This window comes from Bombina bombina, chromosome 7 (assembly GCF_027579735.1).
Source record: "Bombina bombina isolate aBomBom1 chromosome 7, aBomBom1.pri, whole genome shotgun sequence".
NCBI lineage: Eukaryota > Metazoa > Chordata > Amphibia > Anura > Bombinatoridae > Bombina > Bombina bombina.
In genome coordinates, this window is record NC_069505.1 from 464,667,427 (window position 1) to 464,689,921 (window position 22,495).

Below are 22,495 nucleotides of genomic sequence, written 5' to 3' on the forward strand. Positions count from 1 at the left end.
AACGTGTCCCCGATAATAATTTTATTTGCATTTTCAGTTTTTATTGGAAATATAAAGATATAAACACAACAGAGAAATAAAGAGTAAATAAATCACTGAACATCACACGCGAGAAAGAAAGTAAATAGCAAAATACAGAGGAAAAAAAAAGAAATTCCTTTCTATGGTGCCTTCTGACTGACAGGACACAGCAGGACAGCCATACGCATCAGTGAATTACCGCACCTTAGTAGGTGAAACGCACGGTTAGCAAGCGGCTCTAGCGCAGAACTAATTAATTTGTTGTTCTAAATGAAATTTATCACATTTTTTATGCCCCTTTTTAACCCCTTTGGCGCATTGTTTACAAGATAATGCTCAGTGGCAGCATACAGAATACTAGGCATGTGCAGAAAAGTATCCAGCATTTGTAGGCAACGGCCATTTGTGCACGTCTACAATATACAACCAAGAGGTGGATCAGATAGTTTATTTGATATTTGCTTTGTTCTACTGGTATCCTTTGTTGGAAGGCTTAAGAGTGTTCACATGTATAAAATTGTTACAAAGACTGCTATATAGTACTCCTCAAGATGTTAATAAGCCTACCTAGGTAGGATATTCAGCAAGAGAACAAAGTCAAATTGTCTCTTTAAAGTCTTTTTAAATCCTGCACTGTATCTGATCCACGATTCGTTACTTTAAATCCGTCCATGAAACACTTGGCGCCAGCCCTCCACTTCCCCATACTGTGTAGATTATTCTACATTTATCTATGTACAGAAACTAGTGTTTAGCTTCTGGAAACTTTGTGCCAGCTCCTCTGTGTATTCTTGTTAGTTCCTCTTAAAGGGATTTTTAGTTGACTGTATTTATTTGTTGCGCTAGGCACTAGGAAATCTGCTGTTCCCCACCCCCTAACTGGTTTAGCTCCTATATTTTACCCAAAAGGAATTCATGGACACATAGAAGGGGGTCACTTGTGCTCTCCAGAAGTTTTATTAATTTTATTAGAAAGAAGTGTAGGAGGGCATTATGCCATGGTACATACTCCCTCTGTATTTTCTGCCTCCATTAATTATACTGCCCTAGGCAAAAGGCTATTAGCCTAAGCAAAAATATACCACTTGTTATCCCAAAGCTGGGAATGGCATGGAAACGCACGCTAGGTGCCAGCCTAGGAGCATGATGAGCTTCTGATTGGTGGCTATATGCACACGGCTTCATTGATTACTTGTGGGAGTTAAGAACCTGGCCACCAGGAGGAGGCAGACACCCCATCAAAAGGCTTAAATACCTCCCCCATTTCCCTGATTCTTTACCTTTCATCACAGGAGGTTGGCAGAGAAGTGTCAGAAGATTTGGAGTAGCCTCTTATGGAGGGTAGTACTCTTCGAAATGGGACAGGAGTGTTAAGTAGTCCTGTCAGCCTCTTAGTGAGAGCTTGGGTGAATGTTAGAGTCCGGAGATGCAGGGAGAGTCTTTCTGCAAAACCATCCCGACTCATTTTAACAGCTCCATAAGCAATCGGCGTGGAGCCTGCTTTCCTCACTCAAGTCCATGTCAGGAGCGATGCTACTACACTGTCGCACTTGAGAGGCCGTGTTCCTGTTTCACGGCATAGATTCTGGTAAGATCTTTTCATTATTTATTTTTTTATACATATTTGATAACGCAAGAAGACAGGGTAACAGTGTGACGCCTTTTATCTTTATAGAATCAAGGGTTAATATCCCTGGTAGGGGGATTATTGAACAAAGGGTGTTTGTACATGATATTGTTTATTGTGTCATTGCTTCGATATGTGTGAGATGAGGCTCTGGCAATGGGTGGACTATTGGTTTAATTTCCGGAAGTATTTGCGCGGCCGATTTGGCTCGTTTTTCCATCTAGTGCAGGGGTGGTCCTGCGAGGCATTCCTTTTTGTCCGGGTATGGCCTAATCGACTTCCTTGACTTGTCCGGCGATTGCAGGTGACTTAACGGTTTCTGTGGTCCGGGTCATAGGAGGTGGTGAGTGCCCCGGCCATTGGAGGTTATAAAGGTGCCATTTTATATATATTATATCTTATCCGTAATAAAGGCGCAAGCTATGGAGTACTCTGATGCATTAGAGGGTACTCCCTATTTAACAAAGTCTAGTACCTGTGTTTATTGTGAGGAGGTTCTGATAGATCCGCCTGCCCAACTATGTTCCACATGCCTTTATAAAGTTACGACATCTAGAAAGAGTAGAATGTCTAGTACTACTGAGCCGTCCACCTCTGAGGGTTCTCTGTCCCGTGAGGTGCTTAACCTACATTCATCTCCGATTACACATGCAGCGCCCCAGGGCACAACTATTTCTCCTACTGGAGAGATCTGTTGGCCATCAGATTTTGCAGATCAACTGCAAACGGCGGTGTCTAAGGTGATTAGTTCTTTACCACGTTCTGCTAAGCGCAAGTGTAGGGTAAAATATGGCGATCCCACCCAGGGGTCCTCTACTCCAATGGATATTTCGGAAAGATTATCTGCTGATGAGGACGACTTCGACTCTTCGGAGGATGTTCCTTCTGGGTCGGAGTCTGTCGTCTAAAGCTCCGACTGCAAAGGAGCCTGACTTTAGTTTTAGGATGGAAAATTTACGCTTTTTGCTGAAGCAAGTTCTTGGTACCCTCGAGGTTCCGGAACCAAAACTACTGGAGGAACCTTCGATTCCTAAGCTTGATAAAGTATATGAGGACAGGGTGGTGCCTCAGACCTTCCCGGATCTTGTTAAGATGGCTAACATTATTAAGAATGAATGGGAGAGATTAGGTTGTTCTTTTTCCCCTTCTTCCTTTAAGAAGCTGTTCCCCGTGTCAGCTCGAGCTATGGGGGACTGTCCTAGACGACGATTCCTCTTGAGGTTAGTTCGTCGTTTAAGGAGCCCATGGATAAAAAGTTAAGAGAACATGTTTCAACACACAGGGTTTGTTTTTCAGCCGGCAGCTGTGGTAGCTGCGGTTGCCGGTGCTGCAACATATTGGTGGGAAACTGTCTGACATGGTCGAGAGGGAGACTCCCCTCAACGAGATACAGGAGAGAATTAAGGCCTTGAGGGTCGCTAATTATTTTATTTGTGATGCCAGTATGCAAATTAATCACCTGAACGCTAAGGTGTCAGGTTTTTCCGTATTAGCCCACAGGGCTCTGTGGCTAAAGTCGTGGCCCTTCCTTTTCATGGAAAAATCCTGTTCGGTCCAGGATTGGACTCGATCATATCCACGGTTACGGGAACCAAGGACGCTTTCCTACCGCAGGATAAGAAGGTTAAGCCTACAGGATCTATTTCTCCAACATAGGTGTGTCCGGTCCACGGCGTCATCCTTACTTGTGGGATATTCTCTTCCCCAACAGGAAATGGCAAAGAGCCCAGCAAAGCTGGTCACATGATCCCTCCTAGGCTCCGCCTACCCCAGTCATTCTCTTTGCCGTTGCACAGGCAACATCTCCACGGAGATGGTTAAGAGTTTTTTTGGTGTTTAAATGTAGTTTTTATTCTTCAATCAAGTGTTTGTTATTTTAAAATAGTGCTGGTATGTACTATTTACTCTGAAACAGAAAAGAGATGAAGATTTCTGTTTGTAAGAGGAAGATGATTTTAGCAAACGTTACTAAAATCGATTGCTTTTTCCACACAGGACTGTTGAGATGAAGTAACTTCAGTTGGGGGAAACAGTTGGCAGACTTTTCTGCTTGAGGTATGACTGGCCACATTTCTAACAAGACTATGTAATGCTGGAAGGCTGTCATTTCCCCTTATGGGGACCGGTAAGCCATTTTCTTAGATTAAGTAAAAGAATAAAGGGCTTCATAAGGGCTTAAAAAACTGGTAGACATTTTTCTGGGCTAAAACGATTACTTTGCTAAGCATATTTTGCAGATTATAACTCTTAATAGTTATTATAATCTTGGGGATTGTTTAGAAAAACGGCAGGCACTGTTTTGGACACCTTTTTCAGATGGGGGCCTTTTCTAGTTATAGGCAGAGCCTCATTTTCGCGCCACTAATGCGCAGTTGTTTTTGGAGAGCAAGGCATGCAGATGCATGTGTGAGGAGCTAAGAACCACTGAAAAAGCTTATAGAAGGCGTCATTTGGTATCGTATTCCCCTCTGGGCTTGGTTGGGTCTCGGCAAAGCAGATAGCTGGGACTGTATAGGGGTTAAATGTAAAAACGGCTCCGGTTCCGTTATTTTAAGGGTTAAAGCTTTCAAATTTGGTGTGCAATACTTTTAAGGATTTGAGACACTGTGGTGAAATTTTGGTGAATTTTGAACAATTCCTTCATACTTTTTCACATATTCAGTAATAAAGTGTGTTCAGTTTAAAATTTAAAGTGACAGTAACGGTTTTATTTTAAAACGTTTTTTGTGCTTTGTTGACAAGTTTAAGCCTGTTTAACATGTCTGTACCATCAGATAAGCTATGTTCTATATGTATGAAAACCAAGGTTTCTCCCCATTTAAATTTATGTGATAATTGTGCCATAGTGTCCAAACAAAGTAGCGACAATGATGCCACAGATAATGATATTGCCCAAGATGATTCCTCAAATGAGGGGAGTAAGCATGATACTGCATCATCCCCTTCTGTGTCTACACCAGTTTTGCCCACACAAGAGGCCCCTAGTACATCTAGTGCGCCAATACTTATTACCATGAAACAATTAACGGCTGTAATGGATAATTCTATTGCAAACATTTTATCCAAAATGCCTACTTATCAGAGAAAGCGCGATTGCTCTGTTTTAAACACTGAAGAGCAAGAGGACGCTGATGATAACTGTTCTGACATACCCTCACACCAATCTGAAGGGGCTAGGAGGGAGGTTTTGTCTGAGGGAGAAATTTCAGATTCAGGAAAAATTTCTCAACAAGCTGAACCTGATGTTGTAACATTTAAATTTAAATTAGAACATCTCCGCGCACTGCTTAAGGAGGTATTATCTACTCTGGATGATTGTGACAATTTGGTCATTCCAGAGAAATTATGTAAGATGGACAAGTTCATAGAGGTTCCGGTGCCCCCCGACGCTTTTCCTATACCCAAGCGGGTGGCGGACATAGTTCCTCCCCCTATATTTAAGAAATTATTTCCTATAGTCGACCCCAGAAAGGACTTATGGCAGACAGTTCCCAAGGTCGAGGGGGCGGTTTCTACTCTAAACAAACGCACTACTATTCCTATAGAAGATAGTTGTGCTTTCAAAGATCCTATGGATAAAAAATTAGAGGGTTTGCTTAAAAAGATGTTTGTTCAGCAAGGTTACCTTCTACAACCAATTTCATGCATTGTTCCTGTCACTACGGCAGCGTGTTTCTGGTTCGAGGAACTAGAAAAGTCGCTCAATAAAGAATCTTCGTATGAGGAGGTTATGGACAGAGTTCAAGCACTTAAATTGGCTAACTCTTTTATTTTAGATGCCGCTTTGCAATTAGCTAGATTAGCGGCGAAAAATTCAGGGTTTGCTATCGTGGCGCTCAGAGCGCTTTGGCTAAAGTCTTGGTCAGCGGATGTGTCTTCCAAGACAAAATTGCTTAACATCCCTTTCAAGGGTAAAACACTGTTTGGACCTGATTTGAAAGAGATTATTTCAGACATCACCGGGGGAAAGGGCCACGCCCTCCCTCAGGATAGGTCTTTTAAGGCTAAGAATAAGCCTAATTTTCGTCCCTTTCGCAGAAACGGACCAGCCTCTAATTCTACATCCTCTAAGCAAGAGGGTAATACTTCACAACCCAAACCAGCCTGGAGACCAATGCAAGGCTGGAACAAGGGTAAGCAGGCCAAGAAGCCTGCCACTGCTACCAAAACAGCATGAAGGGATGGCCTCCGATCCGGGACCGGATCTGGTGGGGGGCAGACTTTCTCTCTTTGCTCAGGCTTGGGCAAGAGATGTTCAGGATCCTTGGGCACTAGAAATAGTTTCTCAAGGTTATCTCCTGGAATTCAAGGAACTACCCCCAAGGGGAAGGTTCCACAGGTCTCAATTGTCTTCAAACCAAATAAAAAGACAGGCATTCTTACATTGTGTAGAAGACCTGTTAAAGATGGGAGTAATTCATCCAGTTCCAATAAGAGAACAAGGGATGGGGTTTTATTCCAACCTGTTCATAGTTCCCAAAAAAGAGGGAACATTCAGACCAATTTTAGATCTCAAGATCCTAAACAAATTTCTCAGGGTTCCATCGTTCAAAATGGAAACCATTCGAACGATCCTTCCCACCATCCAGGAAGGTCAATTTGTGACCACGGTGGATTTAAAGGATGCGTACCTACATATTCCTATCCACAAGGAACATCATCAGTTCCTAAGGTTCGCTTTTCTGGACAAGCATTACCAGTTTGTGGCACTTCCATTCGGATTAGCCACTGCTCCGAGAATTTTCACAAAGGTACTAGGGTCCCTTCTAGCGGTTCTAAGACCAAGGGGCATTGCAGTAGTACCTTACTTGGACGACATCCTGATTCAAGCGTCGTCTCTGTCAAAAGCAAAGGCTCATACGGACATCGTCCTAGCCTTTCTCAGATCTCACGGATGGAAAGTGAACAAAGAAAAAAGTTATCTGTCCCCGTCAACAAGAGTTCCCTTCTTGGGAACAATAATAGATTCCTTAGAAATGAGGATTTTTCTGACAGAGGTCAGAAAATCAAAAATTCTAAGCTCTTGTCAAGTACTTCATTCTGTTCTTCGTCCTTCCATAGCACAGTGCATGGAAGTAATAGGATTGATGGTTGCAGCAATGGACATAGTTCCTTTTGCACAAATTCATCTAAGACCATTACAACTGTGCATGCTCAGACAGTGGAATGGGGATTATACAGACTTGTCTCCGACGATTCAAGTAGATCAAAAGACCAGAGATTCACTCCGTTGGTGGCTGATCCTGGACAACCTGTCACAGGGAATGAGCTTCCGCAGACCAGAGTGGGTCATTGTCACGACCGACGCCAGTCTGGTGGGCTGGGGCGCGGTCTGGGAACCCCTGAAAGCTCAGGGTCTATGGTCTCGGGAAGAATCTCTTCTCCCGATAAATATTCTGGAACTGAGAGCGATATTCAATGCTCTCAAAGCTTGGCCTCAACTAGCAAAGGCCAAATTCATAAGGTTTCAATCAGACAACATGACGACTGTTGCATATATCAACCATCATATGTAAGGCAGCGACTTGGTCTTCTCTGCACACTTTTGCCAAATTTTACAAATTTGATACTTTTGCTTCTTCGGAGGCTATTTTTGGGAGAAAGGTTTTGCAAGCTGTGGTGCCTTCCGTTTAGGTGACCTGATTTGCTCCCTCCCTTCATCCGTGTCCTAAAGCTTTGGTATTGGTTCCCACAAGTAAGGATGACGCCGTGGACCGGACACACCTATGTTGGAGAAAACAGAATTTATGCTTACCTGATAAATTACTTTCTCCAACGGTGTGTCCGGTCCACGGCCCGCCCTGGTTTTTTTAATCAGGTCTGATGAATTATTTTCTCTAACTACAGTCACCACGGTATCATATGGTTTCTCCTATGCATATTTCCTCCTGTCCGTCGGTCGAATGACTGGGGTAGGCGGAGCCTAGGAGGGATCATGTGACCAGCTTTGCTGGGCTCTTTGCCATTTCCTGTTGGGGAAGAGAATATCCCACAAGTAAGGATGACGCCGTGGACCGGACACACCGTTGGAGAAAGTAATTTATCAGGTAAGCATAAATTCTGTTTTTTCGTCCCTTTTGTGCAGACAATGCCCAACACCAAAAACCCGTTGCAAAAGTGGATCAGTCAAAATAAAGTCGGCATGAAGGGGCGGCCCCGGACCAAGTAGGGGGCAGATTATCTCTCTTCTCAGAGGCCTGGTTGCAAGGGATAGGGTTCAGATCTCATCCTCCTAGGGGCAGATTCCTCCTGTCAAACTTGTCTTCCAGACCAGAAAAGAGACTCGCCTTTCTAGAATGTGTGAGGGATCTCTCGCTCTCCTCTGAGTAATTGTACCGGTACCCCCAGCAGAAAGGGGTCTAGGGTATTCAAACCTTTTCGTGGTCCCAAAGAAGGAGGGAACGTTCCGCTCGATTCTGGACCTAAAATGTTTAAACAAATTTCTGGCTGTTCCATCATACAAAATGGAAATGATCAGATCTATTCTGTCCCTAGTTCAAGAGGGTCAGTTCATGACAATAGACTTGAAGGATGCCTACCTTCATGTGCCAATCCACAGAGACCACTTCAGGTTCCTGAGATTTGCGTTCCTGGACCAACATTTCCAGTTTGTGGCCCTTCCCTTTTCTGGCGACGGCCCCGAGAGTCTTTACAAACAAAGGCTACTTGCAGTGGCCAGATCCAGAGGCATTGCTGTGGTGCCCTATCTGGACGACATCCTAGTCCAGGCGCCGTTATTCAGTCTCGCAGAGGATCACTCGAGGGCTCTTCTTTTGCTCCAATCCCGTGGTTGGAAGATAATCTCAGGAAAGAGCTCCCTGATTCCCAGCAACAGGGCGGAGTTCCTGGGCACGATAATAGATTCTATATCCATGAGGATATTTCTCACAGATCAGCGACGCAGGAAGATTGCGTCCACCTGTCTTGCCCTTCAGTCCTCCTCCAGCCCCTCGGTGGCTCAGAGTATGGAGGTGATCGGCCTCATGGTGTCCAGCATCAATGTCATTCCATTCGCCAGGTTCCACCTCAGACCTCTTCAGTTATGCATGTTGAGACAGTGGAACGGCGATCATACAGACCTATCCTAACAGATTTCTCTGGACGATCGGATGAGGGAATCCCACTTGGTAGATCCATCCAGAACAACTGTCCCAAGGGAAATCCTTCCTGAGACCGTCCTGGGAGATTTTGACTATGGACACGAGTCTGGCAGGATGGGGAGCTGTTTGGGGTATAAGGAAAAAAAGAAAGCAAAAACTGGCACTACACTGTTATGTAGGTGAGATTAGAATTAATGATAAATTCCGGTGCTACCCCTTATTAAATAACTGAGTAGGATTACACAAAACAGACAGGTAAGGGGTTAATATAGCACTCACTCTCACTCAGTAATGAGTAATAATAATATAAAATCATTCCTACTTTATTATTTATATGTTAAAAAACGGGATCGACAGCCCTGGGAAACCTTATACTACCCACAACCACTTATTAAACTACAGTTAAAAGAATAGCAGCCGCCAATCACTCCTCTATTTCCTGGCCGATAGCTGGAAACATCGGCGTCAGGTGGCTGGAGTGAGTGGACGACCAGGTATCAAAAGTGCGGAACAAATGCGTTTCGGCTATGTCTTAGCCTTTATCAATGTTACACTTTCGGTAGCAAAATGAATAAGCCGAGGCTTCAATGTGCAGGACTTAATATGTCCGTGAACCGGTTGCCCACAGCCAATCAGGGATACTTCCGGGACCTCCGCCTCCATTTCTACCAACCAGCGTAAAGCAAAACTCACGCCCACTGGTAGAAGTAATCTGAGTGTAGGAATGTCGGGCAACGCACGGATCGCCTGCACTTTTGATTTGACATAAATATAATGTAAGCAATAATTAGAAAACACACAATGGTTCTCCACAATCCAATATAGTTTTGTGTTACATTTGTTAAACTATCGAGTACAGGGTAATTACATTCAAACATATTAAACGGCAGAAGATGGTGATCAATTGCAACTAAAAAGAAATGTGAACTTATTTCAGAAATGTGAATATCTGTGGGTACACTATGGCTTAAAGCATATATTTAAATGATTATATATCACCGTATAACGAGTATTGTGATTGTATTACTCAAATTATGCTTTATATAACCGTGATCAATTAGTATTAATGTACTATGGTGATTCATGGATCATCTTCCGCCGTAATAAATCACGTATCAACTCAGTTACATTACAAAGGGTTGTAAACACAATGTGTATGTTGGGTGGTTTCATCAATATCACATTATGTACTCCCCACTGTAAACCGGCAAGTCGTAATTTACTGTTATGGGTAAAATTGCTTTAGCACCTAGGAATATAAATAACCTGTGCACATCCCACAGGAACTTATTAATAATGATTTGTCAAACTATAAGCAGTGGTATTGGTGCAATCAGATTACTTATCAGGAATATCAACAGGTGGTTATGAAAAAATCTTAAAAAGGAGTAACCCTACTTCTGATGTCAATTAACCTTATATAAGAAATAACCCATGTTTCCTATTTAATATTCCTGAACAACCAAGGCGTCCCTTTTATTGTCAATAGTTAATTAACAAAGTATTAGCACAAAATTAGACATCTAAAGGTAGTTACCAAGTCATATGGTTTATGGTCAATACTGACCTCTCTTGTACCACATGACAAATACAAGATGAATAATATATTAGCTATATCAGTCGAGATCATTAGTTGCTTACAAATATTTAAATATACACCCAGTAATTATTGAACTCATTCATACCGTTCGGTATGACCGTGTTCAAATTAAAAACCCATTTGGTTTCCATCCTTAACAATCTTTGTTCGGTGTCCCCACCTCTTATTGCAGGTTTAAGTTTTTCAAGTCCCCAACATTTCATTACATTGGTATTCCCATTATGGGATAGTAGGAAGTGTTTAGCTACACTTGTGATTTGTTTTTTATTCTCTACATCCCTCTGGGCTGTCCTTATATTACTAAGATGTTCAGTCATGCATGTGCCCAGACAGCGTGTGGTCATACCAACGTAATACAAATTGCAGCTGCAAGATATACAATAAATTACGTTGGTAATTTGGCAATTAATGTGTTCTTTGATGGCCCACGTTTTACCAAATCTATCCACTATAGATTGTTTTTTTACCATATGTTGGCACACTTTGCAGTGCCCACAAGCGACAGAACCTTTGTGCACCGGATATATTTTAGCATTCCTATAATAGTGACTAGTTACTAACTTATCACTAAGGTTGCTTGCTCTCCTGTATGTCACCAATGGCCTATCTGGTAACAATTGTTTTAATAGTGTGTCTTGGGTAAGGACATGCCAATGTGTTTTAAGAATATTGGTAATCTTGTCACTTTGTGGTGAATATGTAGTGATAAACCTAAGAGGGGTACTACTTTCCTTTGATCTAGGAGTAAGTAGCTCCTTTCTATCTTTCAGCAAAGCAATGTTGTATGCCTTAGCAAGTAGCTTTCTTGAATAACCACATTCGAGTAATCTCTGTCTGAGATCTCTAGCTGATTTTTTTATAATTCTCAATGGTACTGCAGTTTCATCTTAGACGTATGTACTCCCCCATCGGTAACCCTCTAATGGTATTTGGGTGATGGTAACTACTAGCATGTAGGATGTTGTTAGTTGATGTGGGTTTCCTATATACATTAGTTACAATGGAGCTGTCAACCTTTTGGATATAGAGAGCTAAAAATTCCACCTTAGACTTCTCTATAGTGGATGTAAGATACAGTCCAAAAGGATTCTTATTGAGAATATTAATTAATTCTGTCAAAAGGTGTGCAGGGCCATCCCATACAAAGAATATATCATCTATATATCTGGACCAGTGGGATACGTGTTTGGTAAGGTGTTTGAGGTTGTCATGGAATACCAGTTTCCTCCCACCAGCCCAGATATATATTCGCGTATGTCGGGGCACAGGACGTGCCCATGGCCGTGCCACATATTTGTAAAAAGAATTTGTCGTCAAATACGAAAGTTGTGTGTAAGTACAAATTCCAACAAATTGAGCAGGAATTCTTTAACCTCTTGACTCATCTTGGTATTCTTGGCTAAATAGTAAGAGATCGCTTTACACCCACACTCTGTTTTAATACTAGTGTAGAGCGATTCTACATCACACGTAACCAATAGTGAAGAGTTCATGTCAAGCTGTAAGCCATTCACTTTGTTTAGCAGATGCATGGTATCCCTGGTATGTGATGGAAGGGATTCCACAATGTATCTTAACCTTGCATCTTGCCTTTTCAGTTAAGGAGCCAATCCCAGAGACTATAGGTCTCCCAGGAGTTTTAATACATTTTTGTGAATTTTAGGCAATAAATAAAGTGTGGCTATTTTGGGTTGTTTTATTTCAAGAAAGTTATATTCTTTTTGATCAATGGCGCCATTAGTTAAAGCTGATTTGATAAGTTTGTTGTAACTGTTTAAAAACATATCCATAGGATTACACAATAAGGTCTTGTAATTCAACGGATTGCTTAGTTGGCGTAGTGCCTCCTCACGGTACATAGTGTCCGGCCAGATAACTGTTACCTCCTTTGTCACTGCACTTTATCTGAACATTCTTCATTTCAGATAATTGTTTTAGTGCCAAATTTTCTTCCTTACTCAGATTATAATTGAGTGTCTCAACATGTCCCTGAATGCCAAGAATATCTTGGCACACTAAGTTGAGGAAAGTTAATGCATTAAATGATGTGTTATTGGGAGGTACAAATTTAGATTTAGCCTTCAATATTTGGAGCCAACTATTATTATCTTCAGTTTCAACAGTACTGATAGATTCCTCTAGCAGTGAAATTAAATCGCTAATGGCTGCTTGATCAGTGGCATTTAACTGGTCATGATCTGGATTGCTGAAATATTTTTTCAAAAGAATTTTCCGAGTGAATAGGTGTATATCTTTTATCGCCTCAAATTTATTAAATTGTGGTGTGGGTATGAATGATAAGCCTTTCTTAAGGACTGATATTTGGTCAGGGGTCAGAATAATATTCGAGAGATTAATAATATTTAATTCAGTGGTATTTACTTCTTGTTGTGTGGGGATTTCTGGGTGAACTTCACTTGTCTCCTGGTTCTGGGTTTTACGTTTGCGCCCCCTTCTAGTTCTACGCCTAAAGGGATGTTCGCGTTAGTTACTTTATGAGGCTTAATTCTATTTTTCAGAATAGTTCTAGGTATAGACTCTCCATCAGATACTTCTACATCAGTGCTGTCACCCTCCCTATCTGATGTGTCTATATCTGAATTGGCACTCATATTTCTTTCATGTAATTGGCAAGAGTCCATTAGCTAGTGACATATGGGATATACAATCCTATCAGGAGGGGCAAAGTTTCCCAAACCTCAAAATGCCTATAAATACACCCCTCACCACACCCACAATTCAGTTTTACAAACTTTGCCTCCTATGGAGGTGGTGAAGTAAGTTTGTGCTAAGATTTCTACGTTGATATGTGCTTCTCAGCATTGTTGAAGCCTGATTCCTCTCAGAGTGCAGCGAATGTCAGAGGGACGTGAAGGAAGTATCACTTATTTGAATACGATGATTTCCCTAACGGGAGTCTATTTCGTAGGTTCTCTGTTATCGGTCGTAGAGATTCATCTCCTACCTCCCTTTTCAGATCGACGATATACTCTCAATTTACCATTACCTCTACTAATAACCGTTTTAGTACTGGTTTGGCTATCTGCTATATGTGGATGGGTGTCTTTTGGTAAGTATGTTTTTTATTACTTAAGACACCTCAGCTATGGTTTGGCACTTTATGCATTTATATAAAGTTCTAAATATATGTATTGTACTTATATATTTGCCATGAGTCAGGTTCATGTATTTCCTTCTGCAGACTGTCAGTTTCATATTTGGGAATGTAAACACTTTAAGAATTTTTTTTCTTACCTGGGGTTTAGTCTTTTTTCAATTTGACTACTTTTTGCAATTGCGGGTGTTAGGCCCGCGGGTGCGTCAAATGCTAGACTTTATTGCGTCATTTTTGGCGCAAACTTTTTTTGGCGCGAAAAAATACGTTTATGACGCAACTAAGTCATTTCCGGCATCATATGTGACGCCGAGACCTTTCACACGGCGACATCATTAGTGACGCAAGTGTGTCATTTCCGGTCATTTTTGGCGTCAAAAAAGTTTACGTTACGTTGTGCGTCATACTTGGCACCAATTTTGTTTCCATTATTTCAATACCCCATTGATGTTTGCCTCCTGCTTTCTTCTCTATCAAGAGGCCTATGCTTTTGCATTTTTTCCCATTCCTGAAACTGTCATTTAAGGAAATAGATAATTTTGCTTTATATGTTGTTTTTTCTCTTACATTGAGCAAGATGTCCCAATCTGATCCTGTCTCTGAAGTTTCTGCTGGAACATTGCTGCCTGACATCGGTTCTACCAAAGCTAAGTGCATTTGTTGTAAAATTGTAGAAATTATTCCACCGAATGTCATTTGTAATAGTTGTCATGACAAACTTTTACATGCAGATAGTGTTTCTATCAGTAATAGTACATTGCCAGTTGCAGTTCCTTCAACTTCTAATGTGCATGATATACCTGTAAATTTTAAAGAATTTGTTTCTGATTCTATTATGAAGGCTTTGTCTGCATTTCCACCTTCTAATAAACGTAAAAGGTCTTTTAAAACTTCTCATTTAGCTGATGAAATTTCAAATGACCAACAACATAATAATTCATCCTCTTCTGATGAGGATCTATCTGACAAATCTACTTATTTATTTAAAATTGAGTATATGCGTTCTTTATTAAAAGAAGTGTTAATTACTTTGGATATTGAGGTAACCAGTCCTATTGACGTTCAGTCTAATAAACGTTTAAATGCTGTTTTTAAACCTTCTGTGGTTTCCCCAGGTGTTTTTCCCATTCCTGAGGCTATTTCTGATATGATTTCTAGGAAATGGAATATGCCAGGTACTTCCTTTATTCCTTCAAGGTTTAAGAGATTGTATCCTTTACCAGCAAAATCTATAGAGTTTTGGGAAAAGATCCCCAAAGTTGATGGGGCTATTTCTACTCTTGCTAAACGTACCACTATTCCTATGGAAGATAGCACTTCCTTTAATGATCCTTTAGATAGAAAGCTTGAATCTTATCTAAGGAAGGCCTATTTATATTCAGGTCATCTTCTCAGACCTGCTATTTCTTTGGGTGATGTTGCGGCTGCATCAACTTTTTGATTGGAAAATTTAGCGCAACATGAATTGGATTCAGTCATATCTAGCATTGTTCGCTTACTGCAACATGCTAATCATTTTATTTGTGATGCCATTTTTGATATTATCAAAATTGATGTTAGATCCATGTCTTTAGCTGTATTAGCGAGAAGAGCTTTGTGGCTTAAATCTTGGAATGCTGATATGACATCTAAATCTAGATTTCTATCTCTTTCTTTCCAAGGTAATAATTTATTTGGTTCTCAGTTGGATTCTATTATTTCAACTATCACTGGAGGAAAAGGAGTTTTTTTGCCTCAGGATATAAAACCTAAGGGTAAATCTAAGGCTTCTAACCGTTTTCGTTCCTTTCGTCAGAATAAGGAACAAAAACTCAATCCTCCTCCCAAGGAATCTGCTTCCAGTTGGAAGCCTTCCTCAAATTGGAATAAATCCAAGCCATTTAGGAAACCAAAGTCTGCCCCTAAGTCCGCATGAAGGTGTGGCCCTCATTCCAGCTCAGCTGGTAGGGGGCAGATTAAGGTTTTTCAAAGATTTTTGGATAAAATCTGTCCAAAATCATTGGATTCAGAGCATTGTCTCTCAAGGGTATCGAATAGGATTCAAAGTAAGACCTCCTGTGAGAAGATTTTTTTCTCACACATTCCTGTAAATCCAGTAAAAGCTCAGGCTTTTCTGAAGTGTGTTTCAGACCTGGAGTCTTCAGGGGTAATCATGCCAGTTCCTCCTCAGGAACAAGGTTTGGGGTTTTATTCAAACCTATTCATTATACCAAAGAAAGAAAATTTGTTCAGACCAGTTCTGGATCTGAAAATTTTGAATCGTTATGTAAGAGTACCAACTTTCAAGATGGTGGCTATAAAGGACTATTCTGCCTTTTGTTCAGCAAGGACATTATATGTCCACAATAGAGTTGCAGGATGCATACCTTCATATTCCAATTCATCCAGAACACTATCAGTTTCTGAGATTCTCTTTTCTAGACAAGCATTACCAATTTGTTGCTCTTCCATTTGGCCTAGCAACAGCTCCAAGAATCTTTTCAAAGGTTCTGGGTGCCCTACTATCTGTAATCAGAGAACACGGTATTGCGGTGTTTCCTTATTTGGACAATATCTTGGTACTAGCTCAGTCTTTACATACTGCAGAATCTCACACGAATCAACTAGTGTTGTTTCTTCTGAAACATGGTTGGAGGATCAATTTACCAAAAAGTTTCTTGATTCCTCAGACAAGGGTCACCTTTTTAGGCTTCCAGATAGATTCAGTGTCCATGACTCTGTCTCTAACAGACAAGAGACGTTTAAAATTGGTCGCAGCATGTCGGCTCCTTCAGTCTCAGTCATTCCCTTCAGTGGCTATGTGCATGGAAGTTTTAGGTCTCATGACTGCAGCATTGGACGCGATCCCCTTTGCTCGTTTTCACATGAGACCTCTACAGCTTTGTATGCTTAATCAATGGTGCAGGGATTATACAAAGATATCACAATTAATATCCTTGAATCCCAATGTACGACACTCTCTGACATGGTGGATAGATCACCATCTTTTGGTTCAAGGGGCTTCTTTTGTTCGCCCAACCTGGACTGTGATCACAACAGATGCAAGTCTTTCAGGTTGGGGAGCTGTTTGGGGGTCTCTGACAGCACAAGGGGTTTGGAAATCTCAAGAGGCGAGATTTCCAATAAATATTTTAGAACTCTGTGCAATTCTCAGGGCTCTTCAGTTCTGGCCTCTACTAAAGAGAGAACCGTTCATTTGTTTTCAGACAGACAATATCACAACTGTGGCTTATGTCAATCATCAGGGTGGGACTCACAGTCCCCAAGCTATGAAAGAAGTATCTCGGATACTTGCTTGGGCGGAATCCAGCTCCTGTCTAATCTCTGCGGTGCATATCCCAGGTGTAGACAATTGGGAGGCAGATTATCTCAGCCGCCAGACTTTACATCCAGGGGAGTGGTCTCTCCATCCAGATGTGTTTTCTCAGATTGTTCAGATGTGGGGGCTTCCAGAGAGAGATCTCATGGCCTCTCATCTAAACAAGAAACTTCCCAGATACCTGTCCAGGGATGTTCAGGCGGAAGCAGTGGATGCGCTGACACTTCCTTGGTGTTATCAACCTGCTTACATCTTCCCGCCTCTAGTTCTCCTTCCAAGAGTGATCTCCAAAATCATCATGGAACAGTCTTTTGTGTTGCTGGTGGCTCCAGCATGGCCATACAGGTTTTAGTATGCGGATCTGGTTCGGATGTCCAGTTGCCCGCCTTGGCCACTTCCATTACGGCCGGACCTACTATCTCAAGGTCCGTTTTTCCATCAGGATCTCAAATCATTAAATTTGAAGGTATGGAAATTGAACGCTTAGTTCTAAGTCATAGAGGTTTCTCTGATTCAGTGATTAATACTATGTTACAAGCTCGTAAATCTGTCTCTAGAAAGATTTATTATAGAGTTTGGAAGACTTACATTTCATGGTGTTCTTCTCATAAATTCTCCTGGCATTCTTTTAGAATTCCTAGAATTTTGCAGTTTCTTCAGGATGGTTTAGATAAGGGTTTGTCTGCAAGTTCCTTGAAAGGACAAATCTCCGCTCTTTCTGTTTTATTTCACAGAAAGATTGCTATGCTTCCTGATATACACTGTTTTGTACAGGTTTTAGTTCGTATTAAGCCTGTCATTAAGTCAATTTCTCCTCCTTGGAGTCTTAATTTGGTTCTGAGGGCTTTACAGGCTCCTCCATTTGAACCTATGCATTCTTTGGACATTAAACTACTTTCTTGGAAAGTGTTGTTCCTTTTGGCTATCTCTTCTGCTAGAAGAGTTTCTGAACTATCTGCTCTTTCTTGTGAGTCTCCTTTTCTGATTTTTCATCAGGATAAGGCAGTTTTGCGGACTTCTTTTCAATTTTTACCCAAGGTTGTGAATTCTAACAACATTAGTAGAGAAATTGTTGTCCCTTCCTTATGTCCTAATCCTAAGAATTCTTTGGAGAGATCCTTACATTCTTTGGATGTGGTAAGAGCTTTGAAATATTATGTGGAAGCTACTAAAAACTTCAGGAAGACTTCCAGTCTATTTGTTTTATTTTCTGGTCCTAGGAAAGGTCAGAAAGCTTCTGCTATTTCCTTGGCTTCTTGGTTGAAACTTTTGATTCATCAAGCTTATTTGGAGTCGGGTCAAACCCCACCTCAGAGAATTGCAGCTCATTCTACTAGATCAGTCTCCACTTCATGGGCTTTTAAGAATGAAGCTTCAGTTGATCAGATTTGGTCCTCTTTGCATACATTTACTAAATTCTACCATTTTGATGTATTTGCTTCTTCGGAAGCAGCTTTTGGTAGAAAAGTTCTTCAGGCAGCTGTTTCAGTTTGATTCTTCTGCTTTTAAGTTTTTTTCTTTCAAAAGTGAAAATAAACTTATTTTTTGGGTTGTGGATTATTTTTTCAGCGGAATATGGCTGTTTTTATTTTATTCCCTCCCTCTCTAGTGACTCCTGAGTGGAAGACTCCACATCTTAGGTATTGATATCCCATATGTCACTAGCTCATGGACTCTTGCCAATTACATGAAAGAAAACATAATTTATGTAAGAACTTACCTGATAAATTCATTTCTTTCATATTGGCAAGAGTCCACGAGGCCCACCCTTTTTATGGTGGTTATGATTTTTTGTATAAAGCACAATTATTTCCATATTTCCAAATTTCCTTTGTTGATGCTTTCTACTCCTTTCTTTATCACCCCGCTGCTTGGCTATTCGTTAAACTGAATTGTGGGTGTGGTGAGGGGTGTATTTATAGGCATTTTGAGGTTTGGGAAACTTTGCCCCTCCTGGTAGGATTGTATATCCCATATGTCACTAGCTCATGGACTCTTGCCAATATAAAAGAAATGAATTTATCAGGTAAGTTCTTACATAAATTATGTTTTTCCCCCATGCATATATGGTATCAGAGGAATAATCTTTAATGTCTCTGTCGATCTTACGTTCTTTTTTCTCAGATATAAAGCGTGCAAACTTTTCGACTTCTGCCTTAATCTTTTTAGAAGATTTTTCAAATTCCTCATTTACCTCATATTGCTTAAGTTCATCACAAATTATAGGGATACCTTCATTAATCTCTGTGAGTTTATCTAATTCGTTCAGTTAGATATCCCATAAGTTTTAAAGAGCACTCAGTTAGTGCATTTTCCCACTTTAGTTTAAATTCAGGTTTGAAATCTTTGAAAGAAGGAAACCATTTTAAACGTAATCCCCTTGGAATGACATTATTTTCTTTATAGAAGTTGTACATGCCAATATTCCATTGCTTTTTTATTTGTTTCCTTCTTATCTTTTTGAGTTGTTTCAAAGATTCAAACCATTTCAGTAGTATTTTTATTTTTCAATTCTGCCGTTAAATTAGTTATATCGTTAGTCCACTGGATCATTTCTGCTCCTAAATCAAGAGGCCATTGGGTCAAAAAAGGTTTAAATGTGTGCTCTAGTTTTTAAGAAAATGCGAGTGCTATTCTCACATTGATTATAATAATATAAGGAACAAAAGAAAGCAAAAACTGGCACTACACTTATGTAGGTGAGATTAGAATTAATGATTAATTCCGGTGCTACCCCTTATTAAATAACTGAGTAGGATTACACAAGACAGGTAAGGGGTTAATATAGCTCTCACTCAGTAATGAGTAATAATAATATAAAATCATTCATACTCAACAAATGTAACACAAAACTATATTGGATTGTGGAGAACCATTGTGTGTTTTCTAATTATTGCTTACATTATATTTATGTCAAATCAAAAGTGCAGGCGATCCATGCGTTGCCCGACATTCCTCCACTCAGATTACTTCTACCAGTGGGCGTGAGTTTTGCTTTACGCTGGTTGGTAGAAATGGAGGCGGAGGTCCCGGAAGTATCCCTGATTGGCTGTGGGCAACCGGTTCACGGACATATTAAGTCCTGCACACTGAAGCCTCGGCTTATTCATTTTGCTACCGAAAGTGTAACATTGATAAAGGCTAAGACATAGCCCAAACGTGTTTGTTCCGCACTTTTGATACCTGGTCGTCCACTCACTCCAGCCACCTGACGCCGATGTTTCCAGCTATCGGCCAGGAAACAGAGGAGTGATTGGCGGCTGCTATTCTTTTAACTGTAGTTTAATAAGTGGTTGTGGGTAGTTTAGAGTTGTTTGGGGTGTCAGGATGGCACAGGGAAAATGGTCTTGAGCGGAGTCTCTCCTCCCAATCAATATTCTGGAACATTGAGCGATCTACAATGCACTGAAGGCGTGGCCTCTACTGGAGTCATTCAGTTTCATCAGATTCCAGACAGACAACATTACCTCTGTGGCTTACATCAACCACCGGGGGGGAGGGGCGGGGGGGAGAAGCTTTCTGGCAATGAGGGAGGTTTCTCGGATATTGGAATGGGCAGAGTCCCACAACTGCTCACTCTCAGCAATCCACATTCTGGGTGTGGACAACTGGGAAGCGGATTTCCTCAGCATTCAATCCTTTCATCCGGGTAGAATGGTCTCTCCATCCCAAGGTGTTTGTGGGGATTTGTCACAGATGGGGGACGCCGGAGATAGACCTCATGGCATCCAGACTTAATTGCAAGCTACCCAGATACTGGTCGCAGTCCAGGGATCCCCAGGCAGAGCTGATAGATGCTTTAGCAGTGCCTTGGGGGTTCAACCTAGTTTACATATTTCCACCGTTGCCACTTCTACCTTGTGTAGTGGCCCGCATCAAGCAGGAGCAAGCTTTGGCTATTCTGATTTCTCCATCATGGCAGCGGAGGACGTGGTTTGTGGATCTGGTGGGAATGTCATCTTCTCCTCCATGGAGGTTACCCTGTCGCAGGGATCTGTTGGTACAGGGTTCCTTTCAACATCAAAATCTAGATTCTCTGAGGCTGACTGCATGGAGATTGAACGCTTAGTCTTGGCCAAGAGAGGGTTTTCTGAGAGTGATTGATACATTCGTTCAGGCTAGGAAGCCGGTCACTCGTCGCATCTATCATAAGGTGTGGAGGACTTATTTGTCCTGGTGTGAGAAGCATAGATATCCTTGGCACAAGGTTAAGGTATCCAGGATTGTGTCCTTTCTCCAGGATGGTTTGGAAAAGGGACATTCCTGCCAGTTCCTTGAAGGGACAGATTTTGGCATTATCTGTTTTGTTGCACAAGAGGCTCGCTGAGCTCCCTGATATTCAGTCCTTTGTTCAGGCTCTGTCTAGAATCAGGCCTGTTTCTAGACAGTCCGCTCCTCTCTGGAGTTTGAACTTGGTTCTGAGGGTTTTGCAGAGGGTTCCGTTTGAACCTATGCACTCTATTGACATTAAGATTCTTTCCTGGAATGTTCTTTCTGTTGGCTATTGGAAATGAATATATTTGGGATGGTCTATACAGGATTATGGATGCGCTTCATAGATGATGCACTGATGCTATGGGAAGGTACAGAAGAACAATTGATTCAATTCATGAATTCTTTAAACAAGAACCAATATAATTTAAAATTTTACATATCACATAGCAAAACCGAAATTAGTTTTCTTGACTTAATAATCAGAAATGAAAATCTTTCAATAGTAACTGCTACCCATAGAAAACAAACAGCAGGAAACACTCTGTTAAGAGCGGATAGTCTCCATCTAGCCCACTTGCTTAAGAACATACCACAAGGACAATACCTTAGACATTGGCGCAATTGTACTAGACTTGAAACTTTTAAATCAGAAGCTGGTGATTTAAAACAGAGATTCAAGGAAAGAGAATATTCCCAGAACTGTTTAAAAAAGGCCTATAATAAAGCAAGATATTCAAATAGGCAGGATATGTTATATAAAACCAAAAATGAACCAAGAGAAGAACCAATAAGGTTCATTAGTACTTGCAATGATAGCTGGGCTAAAATTAGAACAATTCTTTTAAGACACTGGCATGTACTAACCTTGTATACCTCAATGGCTAAATTTGTAGATGTCCCACAAATGACAGCAAAAAAGCACCTAATCTTAGACAGATTAGTTAAAAGCCATTTTTCATCTAACAAAGGAAATAAAGGTTCATATCAAGGCCTCACTAAGTCAAAAGTATTTTAGACTTTTTCATATCCCATTGACAATGTATATATTCTTCTCATTGTATTTTTATAAATGCTGCCATATCAGTCAAATGAGATTAAGCATATTATTAAGAGTATATATTATGATGAATTTTCATCATAAGTAACTTAGGATTCCTTAAAATATTAGGTAAATCTAAATGTAGACAAAAATTTGTTCACAGCTTAAAAGTGAGTTACTGTATAATAAATATAAATGTAACAAATGTGTTTGTTCAATGTATCCATGCATACATTTCTTTCATGTAATTAACAAGAGTCCATGAGCTAGTGACGTATGGGATATACATTCCTACCAGGAGGGGCAAAGTTTCCCAAACCTTAAAATGCCTATAAATACACCCCTCACCACACCCACAAATCAGTTTTACAAACTTTGCCTCCAAGGGAGGTGGTGAAGTAAGTTTGTGCTAGATTCTACGTTGATATGCGCTCCGCAGCAAGTTGGAGCCCGGTTTTC

At 40.8% G+C, this 22,495-nt stretch overlaps 1 protein-coding gene across 1 annotated transcript in view; it reads left to right on the forward strand.

The window, feature by feature from the left end:
- The first annotated feature begins 212 nt into the window (after positions 1-212).
- Positions 213-22,495, forward strand: part of LOC128666742 (gastrula zinc finger protein XlCGF8.2DB-like) — a 71,569-nt gene continuing 49,286 nt past the window's right edge. The window contains exon 1 of the mRNA XM_053721498.1: positions 213-229. The gene's annotated coding sequence lies outside the window, so the exon portion shown is untranslated. The remainder of the gene's footprint in view (positions 230-22,495) is intronic.